This window comes from Triticum dicoccoides, chromosome 5B (genome assembly GCF_002162155.2).
Source record: "Triticum dicoccoides isolate Atlit2015 ecotype Zavitan chromosome 5B, WEW_v2.0, whole genome shotgun sequence".
Taxonomy (NCBI): Eukaryota; Viridiplantae; Streptophyta; class Magnoliopsida; order Poales; family Poaceae; genus Triticum; species Triticum dicoccoides.
The window spans coordinates 564,365,165-564,371,768 of NC_041389.1; positions in this window are offsets into that span (position 1 = coordinate 564,365,165).

The following is a 6,604-nucleotide window of genomic DNA, read 5'->3' on the forward strand; positions in this document are numbered from 1 at the left end:
TGTCTAGAGGGGGGGTGATTAGACTAGTTGACCAAATAAAAATCTAGCATTTTCCCAATTTTAAGTCTTGGCAGATTTTAGCAACTTAGCACTAGTCAAGCAATCAACCTATGCAATTCTAAGAGTATAGCTGCGGAATGTAAATCATTGCATATGAAGGTAAAGGGGAGAAGTTTGGAGGGAGCAAACGCAATGTAGACACGGAGATTTTTGGCGTGGTTCGGATAGGTGGTGCTATCATACATCCACGTTGATGGAGACTTCAACTCACGAAGGGTAACGACTGCAAGAGTCCACGGAGGGCTCCACCCACGAAGGGTCCACGAAGAAGCAACCTTGTCTATCCCACCATGGTCATCGCCCATGAAGGACTTGCCTCACTTGGGTAGATCTTCACGAAGTAGGAGATCTCCTTGCCCTTACAAACTCCTTGGTTCAACTCCACGATCTTGACGGAGGCTCCCAAGTAACACCCAACCAATCTAGGAGACACCACTCTCCAAAAGGTAATAGATGGTGTGTTGATGATGAACTCCTTGCTCTTGTGCTTCAAATGATAGTCTCCCTAACACTGAACTCTCTATCACAGATTGGCTTTGGTGGAAAGATGATTTGAGTGGAAAGCAACTTGGGGAAGGCTAGAGATCAAGATTCTTGTGGTTGGATTGGAATGTCTTGGTCTCAACACATGAGTAGGCGGTTCTCTCTCAGAAAATGAGTAGTGGAAGTGTAGGCACATTCTGATGGCTCTCCCCATGAATGGAGAATGGGTGGAGGGGTATATATAGCCGCCACACAAAATCTAAACGTTAGACACAAATTCCCAAACTCGGTGAGACCAAATAGTGAAACTCAGTCAGACCGATTCAGTTCAAAATGTGAATGTTAGGCTTTTCGGTGGGACCGACAACATCAACTCGGTGGGACCGATGTGCTAGGGTTAGGGCATAACTTGATCTCGGTGAGACCGATCACATGAACTCGGTGGGACCGATTTCGGTAATAGGAAAACACAGAGTTGGTCAGGCAAACTCGGTGGGACCGATCACTCATTTCGGTGAGACCAAAACGTTACAAAAAGAAAACAGAGAGTTTGCATTGCGAACTCGGTAGGACCGATCACTCATTTCGGTTAGACCGAAACGTTACGAAGGGAAACAAAGAGTTTGCAATCCCATCTCGGTGAGACCCAAGTGATTAGGGTTCATGGCAATGGCTATGTCAAATGATCTCGGTGGCGCCGGATAGATCAAATTGGTGGGGCCGAGTTTGACTTTAGGTTTATGACATATGTGGAAATGAGAAAGTGGTTTAGGGCTTTTGGAGCATATCATTAAGCATTTTGATCAAGTAAGCCATTAAGCAACACCTCATACCCTTTTAGTACTATTGGCTTTCCTTATGGACTCAATGTGATCTTGGATCACTAAAATGAAAAATGTAGAGTCTTGAGCTTTTGCCAATATGTGTCCTTAGCATTTTGAGGGGTCCACATCTCTAGTCCATGCCATGCCAATCATTGAACTTTCTGAAATGATCATCTTGAAAGAGTATTAGTTCAATGAGCTATATGTTGTTAAGAATTACCAAAACCACCCAGAGATTAGTTGCACTTTCAATCTCCCCCTTTTTGGTAATTGATGACAACATATAAATCAAAGCTTCGACAAATGATAATAAGAATGAAATACATCATCGCTTTGAGAAGTATGCGATAAGCAAGAGCTCACTCTAAATTTGTGCATTATTTAAAATTTGCTTCTGAATGCAAATGCACAATCGATTAGGATCATGGATTACTCTTCCATGTCACATACATCTTGGTGAAGCGCTCATAATGATTTAAGTATGATATGATCAAACACACGAGCATACAAGTATCTCACACACATAACCATAAAGTATCATCCAAGCAAGCAAACAAATAAGTAGCGAATACGCAGCAAAAGAGCCAAAAAGAAGCAAAGCTCTCTCTCTCTCCCTCTCTCTTGAAGCCTATGCTTTATACACTTTCTCCCCCTTTGGCAATAAGTTACCAAAAAGGTTGAAAATGCATAGTGCTATGCGGCTCTCGAAGATTGATCTTCGGGAGGTGGAGTGGAGAGGAGTCCTGCAACAAATGCTTCTGAAGAGGTTGTAGGCGCTGCAGGAGTTGCAACCGGAAGGGCAACTGAAGCCGGTGCTGCAGGAGCTGAAGTTGTAGCTCTAGTATCTGTCACTGGTACTGCTGCAGACCTCTGTCTTCTGGGCACCCTTTGATAAGCATCAGTGGTGGTCTTGTCACTCCTATACTCAAGCTCTTCTTGGATCTTCTCCACAGAAGTCTGAATCTCTGTCACCTTGACATCCAAGTCATGAAGTTTTGTCTCAAAAATTCTTTGAAGACTCTCTTGATTCTGAGTCAGGGTGGCCAATCCCTTCTCAATCCTCAAAGTAGCCTGAATAAGATAGCCAAGTTGATATTGTTTGGACTTGAGAAAAACTTGAGATTCCTCTTCAACACTTGGCATCTTGGCTGCCTTCTCTGCTTTTGCTTTTGCTCTCTTCTCCTGAACCTCTACTGAAGTAGGATCTGAAGCATCCATAACAACTGTGTTGTCCTCAAGGTCAGGTCTCAAAGGAAGGTGCTCTTTATCCAACAGATACAGACCTTTGCTCATTTTGGAGTTGATGAGCATCTGAATGTGTGGAGCATACCCACATGATCTCTTTTGGTCTGCTGTTGTTCTCTTGATGGTTTCAACTATCAAGATCATCGCCTTGAATTTTTGTAGCAAGTCAAATAGTTGAAGCAGGTTGATGGAGTGGCCTCTGATCATCCCGTGATCCTGATTTGGGCAACAAGGTATGCCTCAGAATGGTGTTCATGGTGGCCAGTCCAGACATCAGATACTATACTAAGCCTAGCTTGTGTGTCTCCAAGGCCTTGTCAGGTATCTCCTTGTACATGTTGGCCATGGAGTTGTGATCTTTCTTGCGCTCAGCATAGACATCAATATCATCCTCAGCTTCTTCAGGGGCATTGATAAGATTGGCCCACTCAGCAACAGTAGACTGGTACCTAGTACCTTTAGACATCCAAACAATTTTCCCATCTGGGTAGAAGTGAGCTGTTGAATAGAACTACATGATAAGCTCATCATTCCACTTGGTCAATTTCTGACCCACAAAAGTGTCTACTCCATTGAGTCTGAAGCTCTCATGTACTACAGGAAAGTTATTTTCATTGCTATTACTATACTTCCAATCTACCCATTTCATGTCACACACAATGGGCTTCTTATCCAAGAGCACATTCTCATAGAAGTCCTGATGTTCCTTAGTGTGAAATCTGTAGTCCACAACAGTTCTTCTCCTCACAGCATAAGGGTCTGATTGTCTCCACAATCTGAGACCTGCATCCTTTCTCTCCTTCATGTTTTCAGCCACTGGATGATTATCATCATGATCAGGTATCTTTGGCTTCAACTTTCTAAGCACTTGGCTTCCTCTTCTTCTTCAATTTCAGGCACTGGGGCCTTGTTCTTTTCTGCAGCAAGTATGTTCCTGGTGGATCTCTTGGGTGCAGACTTTGAAGCTTGAGCTGTAGCTTTGGGGGCAGGCTTGGGCTTTGATGGAGCAGCCCCAGATTTGATGGCATCCCCCATCAGCTTCTGAGTCTTTGGTGCTGGATCAACATCTTCTTCTTCCTCCTCATCCCCAGCTTGGTCTCTTATCATAGAGGATCTGCCAATTACTCTGGCCGTGGTCTTCTTGACCCTTTCCTTTATCTTCTTGCCCTCACCAGCCTCCTTTGGTTCAAGAGTGAACTCTATGGTTTCCTGTGTTGAGGCTCTGGCTTTGGACATTGGCACTCTCTTGGCAGGAGCTTTCTTGTGTAGACCAGGCTTGGTTGAAGCTGATGTGCCAAACTCTTTCTTGACAACCTTCTTTTTGGAGCTGACCTCCTCCTTAGCAGCAACATAATCTTAATCCTCAGAATCTGAGTTTCTTTTCCTCCTCTGCCTAGTAGCAGCCTTAGGCAGGTTGCTAGGAGTACTTCTGCTTCCATCTTCATAACTGTCAGAGGGACTAGTGCCCTCACTCATGTTGACTTGTTCCTCAGACTTGTTCTGGATATCACCCTGATCTAACATATCTGACACTGCAAGCTGACCCTATGTGATGAGGACATGACTACCTTGGATAAGACCAAAAATATTGCATACATGCATATTCGTCAGGTGATTTCGAGTGCAAACTATTCAATAATCTATTTGTGTTATCCAGAACAAACATACTTCACACACTTTTGCGTTTTGTCTAATTGCAGGTGTATGGGACATTGGTACATTCCACATATGAAGATAAGGGAAAAGGATAAGTTTAGGTTCTATTCAAAAAGTCCTCTCACGTCAATTTTGGGCCAAGAGAAGATAGAGTCCAAGTCTCTCACGCTCTGCATTCAAATTCGGACTGCACAGACATACCTGACTCAAAACGCCAACAACTTTTTCATACGGACTCCAAATTGGGTGATTCTTTTTTTGTTGGAAACTAGATTTCGTGCACTTTCCAACCCAATTAGATTCACCTTCAAATTCATCCGGAGCGCTGAGTTATGGACGAAACAATCTGATGCTGCAGCATAATCCGAGTCAAACTACAAGTCCAAAGGTGTTACATCACCTTCACTTGGGCCCATTGGCCTTGTACGACCTAGGGTTAGTTTTAGACTGCCTTGGGACGTCCTCCCACCTCCTTGGCCGCCCCCCTTGCTCCTATATAAGTAGATCCATCTAGTAGCTTTTCCCTTGGGATTTGTTTAGTTAAAAGTTAGCCATTGCAACTTCCTGTACTTCGTTTGTGTCCAACGACCAGACCAACGACCAAGAAACGTGCACGACTACAAAAAAGAAAGAAAAAGAAAAAAGTGCGAGGAAAAAAAAGAGAAGAAAAAAAAATTCGGATCTATCTAGAGTCAATCTCGTAGTTGAATCCGGATTGGAATCTGTTTTGTGCGCTGTTTAGTAAAACAGGCATAACTACTTTCTCATACGAAGTCCGTTTTGGCTTTGCGAGTACTCAAATGAAATCTAGCGACGAGACGCATCTAAATAGTTGCTGAAGCTAGTTCCATATTTGGGACCTCAAAATCGGCTTCTAATAGGTCTTTTTGCCCTCCGAAGTTCGTGAACACAACTTGTTCCAGTTTTTCACGTCAGTTTTAGAATTTTTTGACTCCTCATATCAACTCGGAATTGAGTGATTCTTTTTGCATTGGAAAGCTTGAGTTAGTAGCATTCTTTGAAAAAAATTATCAGAAAATTGGCTCAAACTTTTCAAGAGGAAAGTTGGAGAGAGAGTTGTTGTATATCCTGCTTGGCAGTTGTTTTTCATCATTATCTTTACTGCCGTTGTGATCTTCACTTATATCTTGCTGTCCAGAGCTACGTAGTATCCTTCATTAATGCTAGTTGTGCTACGTGACCTCATTAGTGTTCTAGGCTCGCGTCTCTAGTCGGGTCTAGCCTAGGACCAGCACATTACCGTCGTTGAGCGTTTATTCAACATTGCATCTTTGAATTGATAATTGCTATTTTTTGCTACCATATATAGCCAACCCAGCTCCACATATTTCTACACCGTGTATACGTACATTTCCCTGGCAATCGCTTTACACAATCTTCAGAGTTACTTGACACCGTTGGTTGCCTGTCACCACCTGCTGCATGGTAAGAACTTGTAAGATATTGATATTTGCTTTACTGTGAGCATGTTACAACCACATGCTAGTAGTTCATAGGAACATTATTCTTGAATTTTGTTTCTTGTTTCTACTAATCATGACAGGTTCCAGAGATAGAAGTTCTTGGACGACGAACACATCTTCACCATCATGAGAGTTGGGACAACACACACAAGCACATGGCCAGGTTAGCTCTTTACCATCATTTGAGGGTAGATTTAATCCTGCTATTTATCTAGCTTGGGAGCTTGAAGTAGAACAAGTTTTTAGTCACCATGACTTTTCTGAACTTGAGCGAGTACGAGCTCCCACTAGAGCATTTACTGGGTTTGCTTCTGTTTGGTGGAGTGTGCACTGTAAGAAAACCATTGATAACCAACCCACAACTTGGAAAGATTTGAAAGATGTAATGAGAAAACAATTTTTCCCTCCTTACTATTGTCGTGAATTGCTTCACAAATTTGGACAATTTAAACAAGGCAACAACACTGTTCATGCTTACTACCAAGAGTTCAAATCTTATATGCATCATTGTGACATAGAAGAATCTGAGGATGATACAATGAATAGATTTTTTGGTGGTTTGAACCATGATATCCGTGCAAGATTTCACTATATTCCTCATTGCATTGCTGGTATGTATGTTCGCGCTTGTACCTTTGAGAGACAGATACAGGAGGATGCATTGGGTGACTACAACAACTACTATTCCAGTTCATGCTCACCACCGCCGGTTGGTTCCTTCACCGTTGCACCTACTAGAGCAGCCCCACATCAGATTGTGAGCGCGACATCATCTCAAGAGTATGGTGCATTGTCAACGTCCGTACCTACATCAGCTACGTCTTTGCGACAAGGTAACAGTATAGGTATTGA